This window comes from Salmo salar, chromosome ssa17, assembly GCF_905237065.1.
Source record: "Salmo salar chromosome ssa17, Ssal_v3.1, whole genome shotgun sequence".
Classification (NCBI taxonomy): domain Eukaryota; kingdom Metazoa; phylum Chordata; class Actinopteri; order Salmoniformes; family Salmonidae; genus Salmo; species Salmo salar.
In genome coordinates, this window is record NC_059458.1 from 528,416 (window position 1) to 543,063 (window position 14,648).

The 14,648-nt window shown below is 44.2% G+C and overlaps 1 pseudogene across 1 annotated transcript in view; it reads right to left on the reverse strand.

Annotated features, from left to right (window-relative positions):
• Window positions 1-12,880, reverse strand: part of LOC123728113 (inactive serine protease PAMR1-like) — a 53,745-nt pseudogene extending 40,865 nt beyond the window's left edge. Inside the window, exon 1 of the transcript XR_006759952.1 lies at window positions 12,807-12,880. The product of XR_006759952.1 is annotated as an inactive serine protease PAMR1-like (transcript). The remainder of the gene's footprint in view (window positions 1-12,806) is intronic.
• Window positions 12,881-14,648: the final 1,768 nt, after the last annotated feature.

Sequence of the window (14,648 nt, forward strand, 5' to 3'; positions counted from 1 at the left end):
CAAATTTGCCGCTCTTGAAATGCACCTGCTGTTGATGGAGTGCACCACGGGTGGCACGCTAGCGTCCCACCTAGCCCCAAGAGGTTAAACAATTCCCTGAAATCAGTCTTGAAAGCTATATCCTTAAGTGAAACACTTAAGATGTTTTATGCAACCGGGCCCAGGTCCCTGCCAGCTGGACAAGCTGCACTTGCTGTGGCCACTCTCATCATGGGAATGCCTGAGCCCCCTTCCCACCACGCCATTTCAAGTCAGAGCCCTCCGATATCCAAGACTGGACATCCACACACTCACCCAGCAAACCAGAGCCACCATCCTCCATGGCCTCGCCTCCAGCATCCTACAAACCTACTGGACTCCATGGAACTCCTTCAGAACTTTCCACCACCAGCACCCACTCTGCTTACCCAACTTCGACCTTCCCACCATCCTATCCTATGTCATGTACGCCCACCAGCACCTCTGCCCCTACACCACCATTAGAACCTGGACTCAGTGGTCTGCAATTCATACTCAAAGTCTTACACGGCTCCCCCTGCACAGCCATCACACATCCCAGACTGCACTTCTACTGAGGGGCCTCCGCAAGAGGCAACCACCGCTCCCCATCACCTTTTGATATCCTCTCTGCCTGCATCACCACTCTCAGGACAGGACTCGTTTCTCTCCACACTAACCGGACCCTGGAAGCCATCTTCACTCTTGCGTTCTTTGGGTTCCTCCATTGCTCGGAATTCACAACCCTTGCATGCATCTTCAGTCCAACCCACCAGCCTTGCTTTTCTGACCTCACTATTCTCGACCCAGAAAGCATACGATACCACCTCAAGTACAGCAAGACAGACCCTCCTTTTTCAACCACTTCGATTCCCTCTCCTCCTACTTCCACTACCACGCCCTTTACTCTTCCCCTTATGAGCCTCTGTTCATAACAGACAGAGGCCACCCCATCACCAGACACTGGTTTCAGGCACACCTGAAGACCACCATCTCCCATGCCGGTTACCCTGCTCACCTCTACTCCTCCCAATTATTCTGGATCAGAGCTGCTACCATGGCACGACATAATGGCTTCGCCGCTGCCATTATCAAGCACCTTGGCCATTGGACATCTGAAGCCCAAAACACTTGGATCCGCTCAAACCCAACACACTTCCGATATGTCCAACAAACCCTTGTGTGCCCCAGGCGTAATCACAACGGGATTCCACATCTTTCCCCCACAACAAGGCTAACTTCCACCATCACCGTCTGGCCGATGCCCAAACAATCCAGCCACCAGACATCTTCATGCCCGGAAAGCGCCCACGACCGCTTTCCCGCTCATTCAACAAACAGAAGTCTAAAATCCCTACTTACCCCTCCAGTTGGCTGGATGTTCCTTTTCGGGGTGCCAGCTCCACTTCGGGCCACTACCGGGGACTGTCCCCGCCAGCAAGAGGGCAAACACTTCCTCTGCCTATGGCAGGGAGTTGACCCTGCCAGCAGGCTCAGCACAACCACAGTTCACAACTGGGGGCTGACCCTGCCGGGAGGCCAGCTACCTTCCCCGGTCCATGACCAGGGGCTGGCTTAACAGACCACCATCCACGTAAAAACCCTCATACCAAACTCCATCAACTACTACCCCTTCCGACATGTTCGTTAGATGGTGAGAAGCCGAACTTGTGAATTTTTGGTCTCTATCCAGCCACATAACCTGTGATACAAGTTAGTATTCGACGTCCATCCATGTCTGAGGATGTCGGGAGATGACGTGGAAACCGGCCACTAGGGGTAACAGTAAGCGCTGTTACTTTCAAGTAGGTTTCGGTTTTGGTAGGGCGTTGTAGATGGGTGTAAGCATCTGCCTCTGATTCCAAAGGTTGCAAATTGGAATCGAGTGATAGAATGTTGTTTTTGAGATTTTTATTTTAAGCCTATTCCAAAACTTAACCCTTACCTTAACCATTAACCAGTTAATGCTTAACCTTAAGATGTCATAGTTAATGCATATATTTAAACTGTAGGTTCATGCTCTACAACATTCGCAGAGTACGACCCTGCCTTACACAGGAAGCGGCGCAGGTCCTAATCCAGGCACTTGTCATCTCCCGTCTGGATTACTGCAACTCGCTGTTGGCTGGGCTCCCTGCCTGTGCCATTAAACCCCTACAACTCATCCAGAATGCCGCAGCCCGTCTGGTGTTCAACCTTCCCAAGTTCTCTCACGTCACCCCACTCCTCCGCACACTCCACTGGCTTCCAGTTGAAGCTCGCATTTGCTACAAGACCATGGTGCTTGCCTACAGAGCTGTGAGGGGAATGGTACCTCTGTACCTTCAGGCTCTGATCAGTCCCTACACCCAAAAAAGGGCACTGCGTTCATCCACCTCTGGCCTGCTGGCCCCCTTACCTCTGCGGAAGCACAGTTCCCGCTCAGCCCAGTCAAAACTGTTCGCTGCTCTGACCCCCAATGGTGGAACAAGCTCCCTCACGACGCCAGGACAGCGGAGTCAATCACCACCTTCCGGAGACACCTGAAACCCCACCTCTTTAAGGAATACCTGGGATAGGATAAAGTAATCCTTCTAACCCACCCCCCCAAATAAAAAAAATAAAAAAATAAGATATATAGATGTACTATTGTAAAGTGGTTGTTCCACTGGATATCATAATGTGAATGCACCAATTTGTAAGTCGCTCTGGATAAGAGCGTCTGCTAAATTACGTAAATGTAAAATGTAAATTAGGGCTGGTGTGAATTCACTGTGTGTGTGTGTATGTGTGTGTGTGTGTGTGTGTGTGTGTGTGTGTGTGCGTTCTTGTGTGTGCACCAAATATGAAAAGTAAGGCTTCCAAGTGAAATGAACACCCCCACCTCTCTGTCATGGTTTAAATCTGTTTACTCAGTAGTTTTTCACATTTATTTAAACTTGATTTAACTAGGCAAGTCAGTAACAAAGAAGTTTTTACTTACAATGACGGTCTACACCGGCCAAACCCGGACAACACTGGGAACTGCCCTATGGGACTCCCAGTCACAGCCAGTTGTGACACACCTTAGATTAGAACCATGGTGTCTGTAGTGAAGCCTCTAGCACTGAGATGCAGTGCTTTAGACCAATGCGCCCCTCGGGGAGCCCAGTAGTGCTGCATTTCGGCTTCAGCTGAGCTCCTTTAGCATAGATTTTCATTGCAATTACTAATTTTCGACTGTTGTTTTGCGATGCGTTTGATAAAAATAGCCTATGCCTTTATTCCAATGCATTAGATTAATCCATTGATTTGTTTGCTTTTGTCATTCAACTGTTTAGAGCGCTCATTGCTTTGTTTTTCAGGTTGGAGCACGGATACTGGTGTTCTCTGTGCCATCCGTGGCCCGAAGTACACTGAACAAAAATATAATAGCATGATGTAAAGAATTGGTCCCATATTTCATGAGCTGAAATAAAAGATCACAGAAATGTTCCATACGCACAAAAAAAGTATTTCTCTCTAATTTGTCTATATCCCTGTTAGTGAGCATTTCTCCTTTGCCAAGATAATCCATCCACCTCACAGGTGTGGCATATCAAGAAGCTGATTAAACAGGCCACTCTAAAATGTGCAGTTTTGTCACACAACACAATGCACAGATGTCTCAAGTTTTGAGGGATTGTACAAATGGTATTCTGACTGCAGGAATGTCCACCGGAGCTGTTGCCAGAGAATATAATGTTCATTTCTCTACCATAAGCCGCCTCCAACTTAATTTTATAGATTCGACAGCAAGTCCAACTGGCCTCACAACCGCAGACTACGTGTAACCATGCCAGCCCAGGACATCCACATCCGGACTTCTTCACCTGTGGGATCGTCTGAGACCAGCACACCCGGACAGCGGATTAATCTGTGGGTTTGCACAAGCAAAGTATTTCTGCACAAACTGAGAAAGCGTCTCAGGGAAGCTCATCTGCGTGCTTGTTATTCTCACCAGTGTCTTGACCTGACTGCAGTTCAGCGTCGTAACTGACTTCAGTGGGCAAATGCTCACCTTCGATGGCCACTGGCACACTGGAGAAATGTGCTCTTCACAGATTAATCACGGCTTTCAACTGTACCAGGCAGATGGCAGACAGCGTCTTTGGAGTCGTGTGGGTGAGCTGTTTGCTGATGTCAATGTTGTGAACAGAGTGCACCATGGTGGCAGTGGGGTTACGGTATGGGCAGGCATAAGCTATGGACAACGAACACAATTGCATTTTATCAATGCCAATGTTAATGCACAGAGATACCATGATGAGATCCTGAGGCCCATTGTCGTGCCATTCATCCGCTGCCATCACCTCATGTTTCAGCATGATATTGCACAGACCCATGTCGCAAGAATCTGTACACAATTGATGGAAGCTGAACATATTACCGTTCTTCTATGGCCTGCATACTCGTCATACATGTCACCAATTGAGCATTGTTGGGAAGACATTGGTCAACTACAAAACATACAGAATGCTGCAGCATGGGTACTGACCAAGACCAGATGGAGAGCACACATTACACTAGTTTTAAGGTCTCTGCACACTGGCTGCCTGTAAGTTTTAGAATTCAATTTAATATGTTCTATTGGTTTTTAAATCCATACACGATTGGGCACCCCAATACGTCAGACATGCTTTTTAAGTTATGTAGCCAGTAGGTTCCTCAGGTCTTCTGGTACTGGCCTATTAACTATCCCAAAGAACCAAGAGGCATGGAGAGGCAGCCTGCCATGGGTGTCGTAAGGATTGGACCAAAACGCAGCGGGTAAAGTGCTCATCTTCTTTCTTTATTAAAGAAAACACTTAAACAAAATAAACTGACGACGAAAACAGTCCAGTAAGGTGCACAGACTATACTGGAAACAACCACCCAGTTGGTAGAGCATGGTGTTTGCAACGCCAGCATGGTGTTTGCAACGCCAGCATGGTTCGATTCCCACGGGGGCCAGTACAAAGAAAGAAAGAAATGAAATCTATGCATTCACTACTGTAAGTCGCTCTGGATAAGAGCGTCTGCTAAATGACTCAAATGTAAAACGTAAAAACAAACCCAACTAAATATGGCCTCCAATTAGAGACAACGAAAACCAGCTTCCTCTAATTGGAGGTCATTGCCAAAACCCCAACATAGAAATAGAAAACTAGATAAACACAGAAATAGATAACATAGAACATAAACCAAAAACACTGAAACACACAAAACAAACACCCCCTGCCACGCCCATACCAAACTACAATAACAAATAACCCCTTTTACTGGTCAGGACGTGACACAGCCTTTAGTTATTATGTCCCCAGCTTCTGCAATAGCCTGCCAGAGAACCTGAGGGGGGCTGAAAATGTGGACACATTTAAAAGAGATCTTAAAACACATATTTTTTTTGCTTTGCTTTCCTTAGGGTGCTTTTTATTTGTTAAGTTTGTGTCATTCTTTTGTTTTTTATGTTATGTCTGTTGTGTAGTAAATAGTTCAGCTTTTTATTTTCATAATTTTTTATTCATTTTTTCCTGTAAAAAGCACATTGCGTTCCATTCGAAGTCTGAAATGTGCTGTATAAATAAAGCTTGATTTTATTTGATTTTGATTTTCACTGGATTGACTTGTATAACAGCGTGTTCCAGTTTCTGCCAATATCCTGCAACTCGCACAGCCATTGAAGAGGCGTGGTACAACATTCCAAGGGCCACAATCAAGAGCCTGATCGAATCTATGCGAAGATGAGTGGTCACACCAGATGCTGACTGGTTTTCTGATCCACGCCCCTACCTTTTGTGACCAACAGATGTATATCTGTATTCTCAGTCAAGTGAAATCCATTTATTTAAATTGACGGATTTTCTAATATGAACTGAAACTCAGTAAAACCTTTGAAATTGTTGTATGTTGCGTTTATTATTTTGTTCAGTGTAGTAGACCCTTTATTAAGCTTTATTATTTTCTTTCCTGGATCAGCTGATGATGGTCGACAATATCACTGCACAACTAGCCTACAGCTAGACACCAATGTGCATCCAATCTATCCAACAGGTAGGCTATGTGTTAATGACAGTAAGCCTATAAGGTGACTCTTTCGGTTAGAAGATGTCAATGTTCTGTTAGAAGCATTCGATTTTGCAATGGCATAGGTCTACATTATTTTGGATTTGTGCGCCCATGAGAACTGTTTTGTCGGCGAAACATAATGAAATGTTTAATAGGCATAGTCAGCCTACACTTACAGTGCATTTTCCCAGATATCCAAGATATATGATTCGTACAGGGTCCAATGTTCTACTTCAATTGTTAAATGCTTAATAATGACAAACAATACTGTCGTACATATCAATAATGTAAGGAAAGAAAAGTAGTGTTTTATGTCACACGATCTGTGAAGACTCCACGCAGTAATTAATGAATTATGGACAACATATGAACTAGGGTGTAAAACATGTTTTGATTCAACTAATGTATTATATTGAATGTACGCTACCTGTTCTGCGTGTGTTCATGTGTGTAAAATTGCCTCGTCTAAGAGGGTAGGCTACCTGTAGTGGTATAGGCCTAGTGGAGGGTAAATGCAAGTAAATGCCATTTACCCACGTTTTTCTGAAAAATGCATTGAAAGTATAGGGAGCAAACTTTTGTTTTTACCGCTGTGAATACGTTCCAACATGTTTTTTTAATAGGCCTATATTTTCATCTAATTGTCAAACAAATCACTTTAAAAATGTGGCTAACTTGTGCATGTTGGTCCACTCCAAAAGAATTCCATCATCCAAACTGCATGTCTCAATAGAGGCCCTGAATGTCATGGTGAAATTCGCACTCTGGCACTAGTGTTGTGTAGCCTACATGTGCAATTTCTTTCAGCAACAGCTGAAAGTGTTACATTTTCAACCACAGAAAATATGCATCCAAAACAAACTGAAATGTTATCAGAAACATGTTGGATCGTTTTCACGGCTTTTCATTTTTATTAAAACCAGTGAAACAGATTTTTGCAAGGGAAATCTCCCCATTCCCTAAACGTTCTTGCTCCATGAGAGAAGCAGAGAAAGGGAAAACTTCAAGCTAAAGATGTCAACTAGGTTGTTGATGATACATTGATCATTCTATTGATTTATGACATTATTCTGGTGAGCAAGGCTTTATTTACGTAGTATTCTAGACTTCAAGTAGGCTAATGACTTCAAGTAGGCTAATGACAGAAGAGAAACTGTAGGCCTACTGTATGTATGTAATTATAGGCAAGTTGACTAACAAATTGCCTACCAAGTGTCAGAACTTATTAGCACAAAAACATCTAAATGAGGCTTAAATTAGGGGCAGCAGGTAGCCTAGTGGTTAGAGTGTTGGGCCAGTAACTGAAAGATTGCTAGATCGATTCCCCAAGCAGACAAGGTAAAAATCTGTTGTTCTGCCCCTGTACAAGGCAGTTAACCAACTGTTCTTAAGCCATCATTATAAATAAGAATTTGTTCTTAACTGACTTGCCTAGTTAAATTAAAAAATGTCAACTATATTTGAACACACCTCCGTGACGGGTATCCTACATGAGGCTTTTGAAGTAATTCTTTGACAATCAGATGAAAACCTCATGACTGGTTGTGTTTATGACACATTAAAACTTAATCTAATAAAAATCTTAACTTTTAGGCCCACAGAGTTCCTAATTAATTAATAGGGTTCTATATAGCCTAATTCTATGATTAGGCCTATAAAAATGTTTTGTACACTTAGAAGGTCCCCGTACCGGGTAGAAATTAGATCTACCTTCACCCCTGCAAAAATGTGTGCGAATTTCCTACGGCATGCATTTTTGTTACTAATTATCTGTAAATTAGGTGTTTTCTGCAATTGCCAAGCCTGACAACATAATTGTGAGAGTGTGAGGGAAATAGCACAGACTTACCAAATCCTTTCCTATACTCCTTTCTCTTCTGGCTCTTTTCTTTAGACATCAAATATTGAACCTGAGACTGTCTGTCTGGGCATTGAATGTGTCAATCTTACCTTGTTTGCCCTCTTTTGAATTGAAGGCACAGGTTTCATGTTTGTGTTTGCATAATCTTTTATAGTCTCTTTGGCTCCCTTTCTATGTGCACAGGCAATCACAGTATGAGGCCATTATCTGTATGCAAATATTATGCAGATCTGCCAACAACCACACCGGTGCATTGTAACAACCTGATATGGATTGTGCTTGGCTCAATCTCTCCTGCGCAGGGCACTGATAGTCCTACACAACCCCTTACCACACAACAAGCTTGATTAAGAAATAAATGCTTGCATGTTTTGTGATATTGTCTTTGTCTCTTTCCTCACATAGCCTACAGACTATTTCTGATTGGGTTGCTTTTGATCATGCCCTGCAAGCTCGATGCAATTGTGCTAACTGCTCACAGCTTAGAACAGAAAAAAGAAAAACACACTAACAAATAGAAAATTCCCCGGTAAGTTATTTTTCCAGGCTTTTGGCTAGGCATGCATATCTCTGTGCAGTTTGTGTGGCTTCTCTTGCCTTATGTATTGGTATCTGTTTTTTTCATCCCAGATGTTGTGGGAGATGTGCTCCGACAAGAACGTCAAGGAGCCGGGGGAAACCAAAATAGCAATAATCTGAGTCTCTTCAAAGAAACCCTGTCTCCTGGTGGATGGTGGAGAGAGGAGACCCCCTTTCCCCCTTTAAAACACCATCCCCCACCCCATCCCATTGCTGGGTTTAGAGACAGGTTGTAAGGTTGTTAACATGTGCCATCCGGCTTTGATGTGGATCCAGATGCTGACATCATTGTTTTTGGGAGCAGAACATACACTCAGACAGTCCTCCTACTGTCACGATCGTCGTTGTAATGAGTAGACCAAGGCGCAGCGTGCGTAGAGTTCCACATGTTTTAATAAATGAAACTCACCAAAACAAATACAGCAGCGACCAAAACGTGAAGTAATGGTGTGCTCACAGGCACAACACAAAAACAAGATCCCACGACTAAAGGTGGAAAAAAAGGGCTGCCTAAGTATGATTCCTAATCAGAGACAACGATAGACAGCTGCCTCTGATTAGGAACCATACTCGGCTCAACACAAAGAAATAGACCAACTAGATTGCCCACCCCACATCACACCCTGACCTAACCAAACTTGAGGAAAATAAACGTCTCTCTAAGGTCAGGGCGTGACACCTACAGAGGTGCTGATATGTCTGTATCTGAGCCCTGTCCTATTGCCCTGCTACCCTGCTGCCTTACTGCCCCCTCCATGCCACAGGTCTCACACAGCAACAAGACCTTCAGAAATGTCATACACTATCAGACAAACACAAGTAGTATATAAACGACAAACCATATGGACTGATACACCACGTCCAATATGTAGCTGCTCTTACTGATACACAAAATATGCCTATTGTGCAGAATTTTGTTGGCCAAAATCCTAATATTGACCATAAACGAGCATGCACTCCAGCCCTGGCAGCATGCCAACTCATATCAACTCATGGCAGTCCCCCTATAAATGTCAATTTTTGGGTCAAACTCATGGTTGCTCTACAGTCTCTTTATTTGTTGTGTATAAAAAGTCCACACACTTCTTTTCATTCCTCTCATCTCTGATTTCACATCCAAATGCTTTGAGGCACAGCTGTGAGTACTGTACTCCCTCCCCCCTCAAAAAAACTATAGCCTGTCCTCTACTCTAAAAATGGCACCATACCGTAGACTACCTCCTTAAATAAAGCCTGCTACTACAACTGAGGACCATTAACATCACAATAGAGTCAGAAACCACAGAGAGCTAGTGTGTGGGCATGCGTGTGTTAATGCGTGTGTTCATGCGTGTGTTCATGCGTGTGAGCGAGCGAGAGAACTGATGCGCTGAGCTTTACTGAGCAGTGAGTTAACGTCGTATCAGAGATTAATGCCGTCTGCATTCAGGGCTCTGTCAAAGCTGTTAAAAATCTCCATATTTCTCTGCCTGTTGATGGCTACATGTATTTATGTCACAGGAAGTGTTGTGATTCAGGAGCTGTGTGTCTTGTGGCCTCGCCACTGTTGTGTCAGGCTTTTTGTCTGAGTTGTATGAAATAAGCAGTTGTGGCAGGAAACATTGACTATCAATAAGATGACACATTGCATCTGCTACCAAACAAATTGTCCCCGTACGCAAAGCAGAATAGCTGTAGTGTGTTCGTGTGTGCGCTTGTGCGTGTGTGTGTGCATGCTGACTCTCTGTACTCCCTGGCTGCAGATGACTAATATTTTGGGGTCTGAGCGATTTAGCGGCCGTGGAACAGGAAACTCCTCTGGGGGTTGTGGTGTACCAGTGGAGGCTGCTGAGGAGAGGACAGCTCATTATAATGGCTGGAACGGAGGAAATGGAATGGTATCAAGCCATGAATTTGATGCCATTCAACTCATTCCGCTCCAGTCATTACCACACGTCCGTCCTTCCCAATTAAGGTGCCACCATCCTCCTGTGTGGTGTACAGTATGTGGGATGGAGTGTGTTGGGGATACTGTAGCTCTGTTCACACATATGGATCCTGATCCCAAACATAGGTCTCCATGGACAACCTCTGCAATGCTTTAAATAAACATCTGTCCGATAGGAAACTACAAGCCCATTTGAATACATACACCCGTTTCTCTATTATCCACTTTTGTTAAATGGTGTATCGTGTGGAAAAATGTATACTGAAATCTAGGTCAAACAGGAGCCTGAAATATGCACATTTGTTTTTGACGTGTTCCGTTAACTTGAGACTTGAACTGAACTCTTTCAGACAATATGAAATTCTATTTTCCAAACGCTCAATTTCCCCAACATTGTCTCATCAATGGCAGACTCTCCATATCCTTCTCCCATCGCTCTCTCTTTGTCACGGATCCCTTCGGAACTTTCATTACGCACACTTGTCCCCTATTCCCACTGATTAGTACTTGTATAAGTGTGCCCTTTGGTTTCCATTGTGCGGTCGATTATTGTTACAATGTCCGTTGGTGCGTGTGAGTACCTGTGCTGTGCGTTTTGGCTTTCGTGCCATTGTGGATTGCGCAGATGATTACGGGTCTCGTCCCGTGTGTTAATCATTGTTCGCGCGTGTGTTATTTATTCGAGGTACTCCTCACTCATTTGTTTTGGGTTTCTACCCTGTGTTTTGTCACGTGTTTGTTTGGTCTTCGCCCCCGTGCCTTTACACGGCACGCCGTAATTTGGCCTTAATAAAATAAAAAAAAACGCATTCCTGTGTCTGTCTCCCGACCCATTTACAGTATACCAACGTGACACTCTTCTCCTCTCACCTCTCCCACCTCCACTCTGCCCTTTCCCCTCACCCCTCATCCTTCCCCTTTTTCTTCTCTCCCCTATTCCCTCTTATTTCTCCACTCTTCTTTCTCCTTTTATCCCTCTCCCCTCTCCCTCTCTTCTATCTGCCAGTGACCTTGGTCTCTATTTAAGACTGCTAACAACCCATTAGCCTAAACCAGCCTCCTGGGGATCTTAGCCAAATAAGCTGTGAGGAGACATCATTGACTGACTGGAGAGTACGAAATATGTAAGAAGTACAGAGGTCCTTTGGAAGCACAGGGGAGGGAGAACCCCACATTTAACAGGAAAGAATGTCCAGGCAGCCTGCAGCCTGTTGCTGACTGAACTCAGCTTGAGCCTCAGACTTAAGGATTCTCACAAGATTTATCTGTCTGTCTTTGTCTTTGTTTTTATATCTCTCTCCTGCCCCCCTCCCCCCGTCTCTCTTTGTCTCTTTGTCTCTTGCTCTCTTACGCTTCCTCTCTTGCACTGCCCTTACCCCATATACTTGGCTCCAGTGTGTAATCACTTCTGCTCTTTAAGAAAAACCATCAAACCCACAACCTTCCCTCTCGGCACAGTTCCATAGTGATTGCTGTTTTGCTCAACCGATTTCATCCTTCATCAACTGATTGTATAACGAATTTGAAGCGACTGGTACATAAATAGCCTGAGTCAGCCTCACTGCTGTAATTGCTGTTTAATATCAGGCAAGTAGTAAACTCTGGCACATCTCTCATCGCCGAAGGGAGGTATCTTCATTACAGGCATTTAAAACGGTTGTAGTCTACCTCGTAAAATGTTTTACATTAGGCTTTATTGTACTGCCATAACACCTGAAGGTGCTAGTTATAGTTAGTACGTCTCTGTGTAGTTCACTGGAAAGTTCTGAGAGACACTTTATGGTAGACACATCAGCAGAGACTGCATTATTCACTCCAATATGACACACACCCTGCAGCGGTTCAAATGGTCATGAGGGCCAATAGACAGATGCTTCTGAGCAGACCTCATCCACAACACTCTGTCAATAGACACAGACTGCCAAATTTTTAACAGGATGATAAGCAGGCTCGGAACGGCCCCATCTATTTACAAGGAATGTTTGGCTTTGTTTGGGATCCAGCACATATCTCAGATAAGAGATGGTCAGTTGAAATTAAATAATTTAAGCGCTCAGCAGATGTGAAATCATGTTTCACAATAAGTAAAGGGTGAGGAAAGAAAGAGCGTGAGGACTCTTAAGTGGACAATAACAAGTTAAAACACTAAGAGGTTGACTCATGCAGGATCCCAAAGCAGGATCCCACAGCAGGTTCTTTAAGTCAAACCAACAACAAACTCTGTTTCCTCCCTCTACAAAACGTTCTACTTAACATCTCACTGTATGGCTCTTTTTCACAAGGCACTCTGAAAGCCTTTCTGCCCTTTAAGAGAAAGAGAGAAGGAGAAATAAAGACAGGAGGAAGGGTGGAGAGACAGAGAGAGAGAGACATATCTGATTTTGCAGGGGCTCTTACCGTAGGGCCATGCTAGCCCCTGGTGCAGGGAGATGAGGATGAAGAGGGTGATGAAGAGGGAAGATCCAGGGGTCCCGGGGAGTGGTGGGTGCCGGTGTGAGGGAGCGTAGGTGTCCCCCATGGCTTTCCCCCAGCTGCAGTCCCCGTACCGCAGAAAGCATGCTGCACTCTGGAGCTCTGTTTACTTTCTGAGCTCAGCTGGTTTGACATCACCCTCTTTCTCTCTCCCTCTGCCTCTGTTGCTTTCTCTTTCTCCCTCCCTCTCTCTTTCCTTCCCTCACTCTCTGACTTTGTTTCTTCCCCCTCTATCGTTTCCACCCTCTCTCTCTCTCTCTCTCTGTTGCTCTCTCTCTCTCCCTCCTTTGCTTCAGGTTACAGCCCAGCCTGGTAAGGAGCTCTAGTCAGGAAGGGCTTCCAACAGCCCTGCTCCTCTCTTCAGACAATGTCACTGCTCTCTTACTGGTCCTATTCCAAAAATAAATACACAGTGAATAACAATAATCAGTAAAAATAACATGGCTATATTTGGGAGTACCAGTACTGAGTCGATGTGAACGGGTACGAAGAAATTGAGGTACACTACAGTTCAAAAGTTTGGGGTCACTTAGAAATGTCGTTGTTTTCCATGAAAACATACATGAAATTAGTTTCAAAATGAATAGGAAATATAGTCAAGATGTTGACAAGGTTATAAATAATGATTTTTAATTGAAATATTAATTGTGTCCTTCAAACTTTGCTTTCATCAAAGAATCCTCCATTTGCAGCAATTCTAGTTGTCAATTTGTTGAGGTTATATGAAGAGATCTCACCCCATGGTTCTTGAAGCACCTCCCACAATTTGGATTGGCTTGATAGGCACTTCTTACGTACCATAGGGTCAAGCTGCTCCCACAACTGCTCAACTGTGCCAGCCACTCCATTATAGACTGAATACCAGCTGACTGCTCTTTCCTAAATTGTTCTTGCAGAGTTTTTATTTTATTTAACTAGGCAAGTCAGTTAAGAACAAATTCTTATTTTCAATGACAGCCTAGGAACAGCAGGTTAACTACATTGTTCAGGAGCAGAACAGCAGATTTTTACCTTGTCAGCTTGGGGATTTGATCTTGCAACCTTTCAGTTACTAGTCCAACGCTCTACCTGCTCCCCAGCTGTGCTTTGGGTCATTGTCCTGTTGTAGGAGGAAATTGGCTCCAAATAAGCACCATCCTCAGGGTATGGCATGGGGTTGCAAAATGGATTGATAGCCTTCCTTCAAGATCCCTTTTACCCTGTACAAATCTCCCACTTTACCACCATTAAATCACCCCCAGACCATCACATTGCCTCCACCATGCTTGACAGATGGCGTCAAGCACTGCTCCAACATCTTACATTTTTTCTGCGTCTCACGAATGTTCTTCTTTGTGATCCGAACACCTCAAACTTAGATTTGTCTGTCCATAACACTTTTTCCAATCTTCCTCTGTCCAGTGTCTGTGTTCTTTTGCCCATCTTAATCTTTTGGCTTTTTCTTTTCAACTCTGCCTAGAAGGCCAGCATCCCCGGAGTAGCCTCTTCACTGTTGACGTTGAGACTGGTGTTTTGCGGTTAATATTTAATGAACCTGCCAGTTTGAGGACTTGTGAGGAGTCTGTTTCTTAAACTAGACACTCTAATGTACTTGTCCTCTTGCTCAGTTGTGCCTCCCACTCCTCTTTCTATTCTGGCTAGAACCAGTATGTGCTGTTTTGTGAAGGGAGTAGTACACAGCTTTGTACGAGATCTTCAGTTTCTTGGCAATTTCTCGCATGGAATAGCTTTCATTTCTCAGAACAAGAATAGACTGACGAGTTTCAG